We start from the raw sequence: 12,807 nt of genomic DNA on the forward strand, positions 1-12,807 counted from the left end.
TTAACAATCACACTGGAGGGAAATCACACAAAGGGAGGAAGTCAGGATCTGAAATGAGAGGGAAGAGATGAGTATCAAAATAAAACAGGAAATGGATGACAAAACAAAGACAAAAAACTAAACATAACTTAACATAACCTTCTGGACGTGACAGTACCCCCCCCTCTAAGGACGGCTCCTGACGGACCAGATAATTGAGGGTGTTTATCAAAAAAGTCTGTAATGAGGTCAGGATCCATAATGAAGCTTGCAGGAACCCACGATCGTTCCTCTGGACCGTAGCCCTCCCAGTCCACTAGGAATTGTCTCCCCCTACCCCTGTTACGCACGGCCAGAAGGGCCTTGACAGTGTAGACAGGACCACCATCGACCATCCGAGGAGCTGGGGGAGGTACGGCTGGGGGGACCATGGAACTCTCCTTGACTGGCTTCACCCGACTGACGTGGAAGGTGGGGTGGACTCTCAGGGTCCGAGGCAGACGCAACCGAACAGAGGAGGGGCCGATGACTTTAGTCACGGGGATATGGACCCACGAACCGTGGGGCCAGTTCTTAGAGATGACGTGAAGAGGCAGATCCCGCGTTGAGAGCCAGACCTTCTGGCCAGGCTTGTACGCCGGAGCAGGTCGGCGCCTTCGATCCGCAGCCCTCTTCATGCGGTCCACACTGCGTAGCAGGACCTTGCGAGCAGCTGCCCAGATGCGGTGGCAACGTCGGACCATGGCGTGGAGCTGATGGGACCGTGATCTCCTTCTCTGCCTCAGAGAAGACAGGGGGCTGGTAGCCGAAGGACACACTGGAATGGTGACATGCCCGGTGGCTGAGGTGGGAAGCGTGTTGTGGGCATATTCCACCCACACCAGATTCTTGCTCCAGGAGGATGGGTTCTGCGACACCAGGCACCGAAGGCATGTCTCTAACTCCTGGTTTAGACGTTCTGTCTGGCCATTTGACTGAGGGTGATACCCAGAGGTGAGGCTGACGGTGGCTCCGATGATCTTGCAGAATTCCTTCCAGAACCTGGAGACGAACTGGGACCCCCGGTCTGAAACAATGTCTTTGGGAAATCCATGGATACGAAAACACATGAGTCATCATAATTTCAGCGGTTTCTTTGGCAGATGGCAGCTTGGCCAAAGCAATGAGAATGAGTCATTTTAGAAAATCGGTCCACCACTGTGAGAATGGTGGTGTTACCTTCAGAGACCGGGAGCCCCGTGACAAAGTCCAGAGAGATCTCAGCCCAGGGACGAGAAGGAACAGGGAGTGGCTGCACAACCCCATCTGCGTTCGGAAGAGGTCTTGTTGCGGGCGCAGATGGAACAGGCCTCCACATACTCTTGAACCTCCCGCTTCATGGGGGCCACCAAAACCTCTGGGAAATGGCATGCATAGTTCTTTTGACCCCCCGGATGGCAGGTGAGCAGCGAGGTGTGAGCCCAGTGGATCACCTGTGGGACGCATCTCAACTGGGACAAAAAGGCGGTTCACCGGACAACCACTAGGTGTCGGATTCTCACCATTGGCTTGCGTCACCTCAGATTCTATTTGCCAGGTCACCGCTCCTACCACACGGTTTAGTGGTAGGATGGGCTCAGGTTCCTTGGCAGTAGGCTCGGGGTCGACAGACGGGACAAGGCATCTGGCTTGATGTTCTGGGACCCCGGCCTGTAAGACAACACAAAGTTGAAACGATTAAAAAAAACAATGTCCCACCTGGCCTGACGCGAGTTCAGTCTTTTAACTTTGCGAATGTATTGGAGGTTCCTTGTGATCAGTCCATACAAGAAAGGGTGCTGCGCCCCCTCCAGCCAATGTCTCCACTCCTCCAATGCTATCTTGACTGCCAAACAACTCGCGGTTTCCAACATCATAGTTTGTTTCGGGCAGGTGAACAGCTTCCGTGAAAGGAAGGCAACAGGGGTGAAGCTTGTTGTCCTTTCCGAGCGTTGGGAGAGGACCGCTCCCACCCCATTATTGGAGGCATCCACCTCCACCACAAACTGCCGGCTGGGATCAGGAACCATGAGGATGGGGGGCAGTAGTGAACCGTGCTTTGAGCTGCTTGAAGGCTTCCTCCGCTTAGGGAGGACCAACAGAAAGGGGTCAGTGGAGAAGTGAGGGCATGTAGGGGTGCAGCTATGGCGCTGAAGTTTCTGATAAACCGTCTGTAAAAGTTTGCAAATCCCAGGAATTGCTGAACCTTTTACGGCTATCAGGTGTAGGCCACTGAGCCACAGCGCTAACTTTTGCCGGATCCATTTGTATCTTTCCAGAGGCTATGATGAAGCCAAGGAAAGATACAGTGTTGGCGTGAAAATCACTCTTTTCGGCTTTCCACATACAACTGGTTCTCCAGCAGCCGCTGGAGAACCTGACGTACATGCTGAACATGAGAGTCTAAGTCAGTGGAAAAGATCAAGATGTCATCAAGATAAACAGAAACAAAGTGATTCAGATAGTCTCTGAGTACATCATTAATCATGGCTTGGAAGGACAGCAGGAGCATTAGTCAACCCAAATGGCATAAACACAGTATTCATAATGACCACTAGGTGTGTTGAAGCCTGTCTTCCATTCATCACCTTCGCGAATTCGAACCAGGTGATAGGCATTTCTGAGGTCTAATTTGGTAAAGATTGTGGCCTGCTGAAGCTGATCGAATGCTGATGACATGAGGGGTAAGGGGTATCGATTTTTAATAGTGATGTCATTGAGTGGCCCATAGTCAATGCACGGCCGGAGAGACCCATCTTTTTTCCCCAAAAAAAGAACCCTGCCCCAGCTGGAGATGAAGAGGGGCGAATAAGGCCAGCCTTCAATGATGACTCAATTGTATTCAGTCATAGCCTTCGTTCTCAGGCCAGAGATAGAGTATAATCTTCCTTAGGAATTGGGGCCCCTGGGATCAAATCAATGGGGACAATCATACGGTCTTGTGAGGAGGAAGGAAGTAGCCTGACTTTTACTAAATACCTCACCTAGATCATGGTAGCATTTCGGGACTGAAGACAGTTCAGAGTCTGAGTTGACATAAACAGGGACAGAATTAAAAACTTTTTTCATTCCAATCCGACATGACTTAAAACACTTGTCTTTACAGCTCTCATCCCAGTTCAAAACCCTTCCAGTCTTCCAGTCAATGTGCGGATTATGCTCTTTAACCAGGGGAAACCCAGGATAAGGGAGTGCTGGGTAGAGCGATACAAATGAAAACACATTAGTTCATGGTGTCCCCAATAATTACAGTTACAGGTTCAGTTTTATGAGATACTTGAAAAAGCAAACTCCCATCAAGGGCACTGGCCTCTATAGGACGGGATAATTGTTCAGCTTTCAACTTAAGTTTTGTGGCAAACTCCCAGTCCATGAAGCTCTTCATCAGCCCCTGAGTCATAAGAACCCCAAGGCAAACTGTGGTGTCGTGATGTTTTACCGTGATTTCTGTTAAAGCACGAGGAGGAAATTCAGCAGAGGAGAGACCGGCTCACCAGTGCCCTGCCATCTACTGGTGAGCCTGCCCTTTTGATGGACACGTTGCAAGGAGATGGCCTTGCTGCCCCACAGTAAAAGCACCTGCCTTCCTGTAGACGACGACGACGTTCTCTGTGGATCATTTAGCTCGTCCCCAGCTGCATGGGCTCCTCTTCCGCCTTAGAGGATACCTGCCTCCATGGAACCAGTGATGGGATGCAGGTGGAATTCTGACAGCTGGGGATAGTCCTGGCGTGGTCCTGATGGAGAACTACCGGTCTTGGGGTTGGATTTCGGCTTCGCCGACGCTCCTGTAAGCGATTGTCAGTTCTTACAGCTAAAGTTATCAAGGAGTTCAGGTCTTTTGGCAAATCAAGGGGTACTAACAAATCTTGAATCTGGTCAGAGAGTCCCTTAAGGAAGACATCATAAAGAGCAGTGGCGTTCCATCCACTGTCCGTGGCTAGGGTGCGAAAGCGGATAGCATAATCACAGACGGAGTCCATACCTTGCTGGATATTGACCAATTCACGAGCCTTCTCTCGCTCAGACGAGAGGGGATCAAAAGTCCTCCTTAGGGCCTGTTTGAAGTCCTCAAGGAACCCACAGATCGGTGAATCCCGGGACCACTCAGCCGTAGCCCACGCCCTCGCCCGCCCTGTGAGGTGGGAAATCATAAAAACCACTTTGGACCGTTCTGTGGGAAAGGCTGATGGGAAGTGTTCATAATGCATCTCACAATCAACAATAAAAGCTCTGCATTCTCCAGACTCCCCCGGAGAACCTTTCAGGTGGGAGAGGCGTGGGGCCGAGGCATGGAAAACCGGCACCGAAGAGGCTGCAGCGGCTTGGCGGCGAGTGGATAACTGCTGTGTTGGGCGAGGGGGAATCCTTCGTGAGGTGAGTGAGTACCTGCTGTATCTGGGCAGCCAGGAGGTTTACTTGGCTGGTTATGGTTTCTTTAAAATCCTCCTGACAGTTCGCCAGCTCCTTCACTCCACTGTGCAGAGAGGACATCTGATCCTCCTGCTGGTTCAGGCGAGCATTCTGGGAGCGAATGGCTGCCGTTAACTGATCTGAGTCTGCTGGGTTCATGCTGGCCAGTTCGTACTGTCACGCTCGAGCATGGACTAGAACCCAAAATGCAACAACTCAGGAGTCAAAGTTCAAACAAATAATCTTTTAATAAACAAGGTAACAACGTAAAATCACTCTCTCAGAGGAAAAACAGCCGTAACAAAGGCAAGGACAAAGTATCAAATAATATTAGGCACAACTATGGCAAAATGAAGCAAAGTATCAAAGGAATACAAAACCTGACTTGATGAAGAACATGAAACATGGAGTAACGCTGGTTCTCTGGCTGCACACAACAAGACGAACTGGCACAGGACAAAGGGAGACACAGACTATTTATACATGAGGTAGGGGAACACAGGTGGAACCAATCAGGGGCGGAGTTAACAATCACACTGGAGGGAAATCACACAAAGGGAGGAAGTCAGGATCTGAAATGAGAGGGAAGAGATGAGTATCAAAATAAAACAGGAAATGGATGACAAAACAAAGACAAAAAACTAAACATAACTTAACATAACCTTCTGGACGTGACACTATTTCACCTCTGTTATGTACAACCAAACAACTTCTTAAGGCGTTTAAATATTTCTTTCATTTTGAAACCATAAATAAATGGATTAAAGAGAGGATTATATAAAACAACCTGTAAAGTCATGATTAAGTGCACAATTTTGGGAAAGTTGTTGTCGAATCAAGCGAAAACGACATCATCTGGACCTAAAGCAGTAAAACACAATAAAACCAGCAGATGAGGTAAACACGTCTCTGCAGCTTTTTGTCTCACATCGTTACTGCTTTTGTAGACAATGAAAAGTATTCTAGCATATGTGAATAAAACAAAAAACACAGGACAAATACCCAATATAAACATGCAAGACACCAAACCAAATACTGATATCACTTTTGAGTTCACACAGTGTAGCTTAAAGATAGAGTTGGTACAGAAAAATCCTTTTATACAAAATGACAGACTTTCTGCTTGGCACTCAACACAGTGGACACTGACATTTGAGAAGCAGGCACAAACCAGGCAAAAACTAGTACAACAACCACAGTCCTGTTAGTCATGATGTTTGGATATACCAGAGGCTTACATATGGACACATACCTGTCAAAGGCCATGGCTGCCAATAGTAATAAGTCTACAATACCTAAACAGTAACATAGGAAGTACTGAAGAAGGCAGACTGAATAGGATACAGTTTGTTTCTCAGATAGAAAATCAATCAGAAGTTTTGGGTAAATGTTTATACTGACTAAAAGTGAGTTTACTGATAAAGCTGCAATGAAAATGTACATAGACTCATGAAGGTTTTGATGTTCCCAGATAATATACACGATAATAGCATTACTGTAAATTGATAAAATGCACAGCGTCAACACAAGGATAAAATAAAGATATCTATAGTTTTCCATGCCTTCAAAGCCCCCAAGTGTTATATATGTCTCATTGAATTCCTCACCCATCTCACAATTGTGACGAATCACAGATTTGTCTCTTGACCTGTAACAAGAACAAATGATTAGGTTTAAAGTGCAACACCTGACATACCAGTCCTCCAAATGACCTCAGGTTCTCATCATCTATGTCGGTCAGACAGAGGGATTAAGTTGGAGCAAAGTTGTTATATAGCATTTCCTTTCTCTCCAAGGATCTCATTAACCTCAGTAACAACTTACAAGGTTAAAGAAAGGCAGAACTTCATTTGTGCCAATCTTGCAGCAGCAAGATCCGGCACCTCCCAGATTTTGACCGGCACTTATTTCATTGTAGGTTTTTTGATAATATTTTGAAGTATTTCTAGTGCAGTGCCTATAGGAAGTATGTATTGCTATAGAAAAGTGGGAGGTTAAGTAGATTTTTCATGAATGGCCAAATTAGGTTTTGTTTGAAGGTGGGACGTCAGGGACATTGAGCTTTGTTGTGAAATGTGTAGAGTGATAACTATTGTGTTTTCATATGTAACATCGTTATTAACTGAGATTCTAGCATCTACCACGGGGGAAGGAATGGCGTACGTCACCATGAAAAATCAGCCAATCACAAGCTCCACAAATATACACTGCTTTCACAAAGTGTTAAAGGATGTAAAGTCTGTAATAATTGTGTCTAATAAGTCATTAGTGAATACCAGAAACCACATGAGTGAGGATGAAAAATTAAAATAAAATATGTTATGAAAATAAAATGTACATGTCTAACTTAAAAACAAGCATTTGGAAATTAACAGTAAATATGCAACGTGTTGACTTGTATATGAACTGTAAGTATATTAAATAAACACGTGCTTAATATATCCATTTATGTTTTAATTTAGGCTGTTTTATAATTTAGGAATTAGGGCTGGGCGATATATCGAGATTTAAAATGTATCGAGTTTTCTGTTATATATAATAGTTTATTTTGTATCAAAATACTAGTTTTAAGAGTCACTGCTTTTACGTCTCAGAACAGAGTCCTAACTCAGAGCTTCCCCATAACAAGCCATATTACAGATTACATATCACTCACACATGCTGTCCCTTACAGGAGAAAAAACCAAATGTTGCACATATTGAGCAGCTGTTTGTTAGTAAATGAGCCTGTTTAGCATTTTGGATCAGCAAATTTAACCCAGAATTATCTTTCTTCTCAGACTTCATTCGAAATAAAATGATCTAGATTTATATCATATGTCACCATTTTGAGAAAAAATATTGAGATAAAAGTTTTGGTCGATATTGCCCAGCCCTAGTAGGAATGTTCACAGCATTTTAATGTTAATAAAGATCAACCTACCAGATTCTAATCACATAATTGTATTTAGTAAGTGGTTGACAAGTGGCTATTTTAGATTTCTTCTACACCTATCTTAAAATAAAATACCCCCGAGTACATATATGTATAGACATTATATACGTAGACGCCACATCGACTGTAGAGGGACACGTCTACAGCGCCGCCATCTTGGAACGGTGCTGGTGGAGGCAGCGGTGCATGAACATGTAAGAAATAATATATTGTTAGCAGATTATTATAGCTATAGTGAAATAAACACAGACAGGACAGACAGAACCATTGATGTTATGAATCTAGGGTTCCTAGCAACAACCTGTTACACAGAAAAAAACAGACTTACTGCAGTAATTGATGGGTTAGAAAGAATTCAGCATCTATTAGAGCTATAGACTTTTTTGGTTCTTTTTTCAAACATTAAATTTAAGAGTAAATGTTGCTCTTTACATTTTTTAGCTTTACAGTTTCGGGGATGTCTCTCACCTTCCTCAGAAGCATCTCACTGACAGCGTGTGAACCGGCACGTGTGGCACGCCCAGCGGAGCTGTCAGATTCACCGGGCCCAACAGATCCGACCGCTCCGCTACGCGCGCCACAACACCTGCCGACTACTTTTTCGCCGAAATTGTAAAGCTAAAAAAGGTAAAGAGCAACATCTACTCTTGAATTTAATGTCTGAAAAAAGAACCAAAATAAGTCTATAGTAATAAAAAGACATGATGAATGTATTTGAGCTATCTAATAAAGCTAATAATAGGCCTAATTAATGATGGGATTATTTTTATCTCTGGCTACGTTGCTCACATGTTTAAAGTTTCCCAAAGACAGTGGTTTAAGGACACAATGGGAACGGGCAGTGAAACGGGAAGATTTTGTGGCAACTGAGAGGTCCATGCTTTGCAGTGAGCATTTCAACACAGATGACCTTGACAGGACAGGACAAACTGTTCGGCTGAGACAGGGAGTCAAATACTAAATACTCTTGTAGATAGTTTGATTGTTTATGTTCTTGTCCCTTGAATGTTTCAGTTCTTTGGCTACAATAATAATAAAGATGATGATGATAGGGACATAATATTATTAGTGACAGTAATAATAGTAATAGTACTAATAGTAATGGTTATAATAATAATAATAATAGCAATAAAAATAATAATGATACAATGACAATACCAGTAACTATAATATAAAATATTATCAAAAATAACAATACAAAAATATGAGAATATAATGATAATTATAAGAAAAGCAATAACAACAATAATACAGTAGTAGTACATCTATACAATAATAATAGTCAAATGCAATGTTATCAATAAAAACCTGACCACGCTTGAATGTTTTCTGGGTTCCTTTGGTTTTATTTAAGTGTATCTATCTATCTATCTATCTGTCTATCTATCTATCTATCTATCTATCTATCTATCTATCTATCTATCTATCTATCTATCTATCTATCTATCTATCTATCTATCTATCTATCTATCCATCTATCTATCTATCTATCTATCTATCCATCTATCTATCTATCTATCTATCTATCTATCTATCTATCTATCTATCTATCTATCTATCTATCTATCCATCTTGTGTAAACACATCATTCCTCTATAGATGTAATGTACTGTAGGAGAAATTCTGTTCCAAAATGGTCACCCTGTCAGGTTCTGTTTAGTTTTCTTTGTGTTTAGCCCTTGTGGTTCTTTTAGTTATTTAGTCTTAGTTTATTCTGATTTTTGAGTATCTCCTGTGTTTACTCTTGTCTTAGTGTTTCCAGGTGTTCCTGCTCATGTCTCCACCTCCCGGTGATGTCAGTGTGTTTGGGTTCTGACGTCATGTTTTCCACCCAGGTGTGGCCCATTCTCAATCAAGCTTCCCTCACTATTTAGCTGAGTTCATGGACACAGTGTGATTGCTAGATCATTGTCTTACATGTCTTATGTCAACCTCCTCGTGTCCTGCAGGTTTTGTTCCCTGCTCACAGTTTTCCACACCCTGTTAATGCACCGCTCTAGTGGGCTGCAGCAGGCAATGTGGTGTCTACGTATATCAGAGGTCCTTAATCCTGGTCCTCAAGGGCCACTATCCAGCATGTTTTAGATGTTTCCCTCTTCAAACACATCTGATTGAAATGACCAGGATCATTATCAGGCTTCTGCAGAGCTTGATGATGAGTTATTCATTTTAATCAGGTGTGTTGGAAGAGGGAAACATCTAAAACATGCTGGATAGTGGCCATTGAGGATCAGGATTGGGGACCATTGATATATATAATGTTTATGCATGTATGTACATACTTGTATATAATATACAATGCTTAAAATCCTTAAATACACTTGACTTCAAACTGCTGAAACATGGATTAATGTATCCATCAACTACTCATGTCATCAAGATGTGGAATTATCTGTTCAGTATTAAAGTAAATCTGACTAATCAGAGTGCTGTCCATTTATTGTCAAATGCATTATTATTGTATAATGTTACAAGTTTATGCATGAGTAGAGTCAGCAATTTTCTGTCAGTGATCCTTCTTTCCTGGCTTTATCTGTGACAACAGATTATGGAGTTTAATTCTTCATATTCTTTAAGAATATTTGTCTGTTTGTTGATGGTGAAGTTGGCTGCTCTGCATGGTTTCTCCTTTATCATCTCACTGATCCAGGTTGGAAACCCCAGGCTAAAGTTAACGTCTTTGTAAAGCCGCTCTGGGAGTGTAAATGTTTGGTTTGGTCAAACCCGTGAACAAACAGACAGCCTGGATCTGTAGATCCAGCTTCGTAGTGTAGGGCTGAGATGTTTCATTTCAAAGAGGTTGTAAAGCGTGTAGCTTGTTTATTTCATAAAGAGTACATTTGGCAAATTATGGACAGTATCTTACATAGAATTAAGTGCAAAAAGAAAATGTGTTGCTGAAATTCTACCAGAGAATTGAGGTTGTGGATGAGCTCATGTGCATTCAAGAAAGAACATTAATGAATATCAACAATGTGTACATGCTGGTGATCAAGGTTTTCCATTTAATAGAAACTCAAAAATTACATTTACATTACAATTACACAAAAAGCCATGACTGTAAAAAAAAAAAAAAAAAAAAAAAGAGCAATTCTAACTGGCTTTGGCATTAATAAACACAAAATATAAATATGTTTTAACAAAATGGTAAATATAAGCACATCTTAATGTACAATTTTAATGACAAATGCAATAGCAAATAACTGGAGCTTTCGTGTAAAAGTGACACTCTTCAACAAGAAAAAGGATTAAAATAAAACCTCATGTAAAAAAGACCCTAACCTCATATAGACACAATAACTGTTTCAATACATCCCAACATTCAGTGCATCTAGAGTTGATTATTGCCACCAAACATACTGCAATACAAAGGTTTTAAATGCATTAAATGACTTTGATTGGCAGAACAACCTTTTTAAGTGTTTGGATATTTCCTTCATCTTCAACCCGTACACTATTGGGTTAAAGAGGGGATGATACAAAATGGCTTGAAAAGTCATCAACAACCGTACAAGCTTTGAAAGGTCAGTCCCGTGTCGAACTATAATGACATCATATGTGCACAGAAGAGAGAAACTGACCAACACTAGCAGGTGGGGTAAACATGTGTGTGCAGCTTTTTTCCTGACTTCTCTGCCGCTTCGATAAGATATTATGAGTATCCTGGTGTATGTGAAAAGTATGAAGAACACAGGGAAAAGAGCAATCATCACCATTGCAAAAATGTGTAGATTATAATGAGAATTGTTACAAAAAATGGTATTCAAAATCTATTTACATTTACGTCTGCTAACATCTCCTCTGTAGGGCAATAGTGTAATGTCACTTTTCCATCGTTCACAGTTGACCTAACAAAATGGTATTTTATGTCAACGTGCTAACACCTTTGCCTGCTCACTGGATTTTTTTGCTAACGCAATAGCACCTTGATTATCCTCATAGATCTTAGGTGGTGCATGAAGGTAGGCAGTTTTGACGTCCATTTGGTGTAAGATTAAATTTTCCTGAGCTGCTTTCTGCTTTAACACTCTCACACTGGTCATATTTGCTGTTGGAGAGAATGTTTCTTCATAATCTACTCCATACTTCTGACTATAGCCCTTTGCGACATAATGTGCTTTGTACTTGTCTGTACCATCTTCATTTTTCTTAATGGCGTACACCCACTCACCCCCCACTGCACTCTTGCCTCTGGGTAAGCTGGTCAGGGTGAATGTTTGATTCTCCCTTAATGACTGTATCTCATCGTCCATGGCTCTGATCCAGCTGTTAGACTCAGATGAAGTTACTGCTTCCTTGAAAGATCGCGGTACTCCACATGACAGTCTATAACAATAATCAATGTTAATGAGCATTTGATCATCATTGTCTTCATCAATAACATATTCACTCAGATAACTCGGTTTGTGTCTGTCTCTGGTTGGATATCTCCTCGTGTTGTTATCACTTGTCTCATGTTCCTCACCATTTGTTTCTGGGTTTAGCTCTCCTGGCTCATCCTGAATGTTCTCTGAGCACACATTTGGTTCTGGTATGGTTCTCTGTTTAGTTTGGATTGTCTCATCATCATCGTCAGATGTTGTTACTGTTTGCGTTTGCTGCTCTGATGTTTTCTTTGACACAAACTTCAGCAATCTTTTCTTTTGGACTTTTTCACTATCTGGATGATAGACCAAATAAGCGGGACTATTTTTGTCATATCCTATGAACACTCCCTGTTCACATCTTGTGTCTTGTTTGTAAGTAAAACACATGGACCCAAACTTTTGCATTTTTGAAACATCTGGTTTCTTTCCTGTCAGCATAAAGTAAGGTGTTTGCTTTGTGCGATTATTAAAAAATCTGGGTTCACAACACGATTCGATTCACGATTTATTTTACAAAATGGGACTGTAGTAAAATGATGACTGAAAAATATTCCTTTATTTTTTTTGGGAAAGAAACTAGAAAATACTGCATTATATTGCTTTTATTTTTAATTGTCAAAAGAAACCCTTGATAAACTACTCAAAACAATGCAATTTAACTAAAAATAAATCTTGAATGAAATAAATAAAGGAATAATACAAATGAAAAAGAAGCTTATTAATTTAAATTCTGGTTATATAGTATACAATGCAAAACTGCATAATAGTTCTTTTTCTTTTTAAAAGTGCAACTGAAAATGTATTTTGTGCCTTAACAATTGGACTTTTAAAAAAAAAACCCGTCATTGCACTGATTTACGTCAGATATTTGTTTGGACCAGCAGAGGGCGCTGGTAACCCAGTGGTTGGTTGGCATGCAGCTAATCTAGCTGTGAAGAAGAGATGCTATGCTAGCAGACAGAGCTAATAGAAAAACGTGACTTTTACAGATATTCACGTAATATTACATATATTCTTTTGGTGCTAAAGGGGTAAATAATCATTTATTAACATGTAACATTAACATGTAAGAGTAGATGGCGGCCAGAAAGAAAA

The 12,807-nt window shown here is 41.4% G+C and overlaps 1 pseudogene; it reads right to left on the reverse strand.

The window, feature by feature from the left end:
• LOC114460409 (olfactory receptor 11A1-like) overlaps positions 1-6,021 on the reverse strand; it is a 48,144-nt pseudogene extending 42,123 nt beyond the window's left edge.
• Between the last annotated feature and the right edge of the window lie 6,786 nt (positions 6,022-12,807).

This window comes from Gouania willdenowi, unplaced genomic scaffold (assembly GCF_900634775.1).
Source record: "Gouania willdenowi unplaced genomic scaffold, fGouWil2.1 scaffold_434_arrow_ctg1, whole genome shotgun sequence".
Taxonomy (NCBI): Eukaryota; Metazoa; Chordata; class Actinopteri; order Blenniiformes; family Gobiesocidae; genus Gouania; species Gouania willdenowi.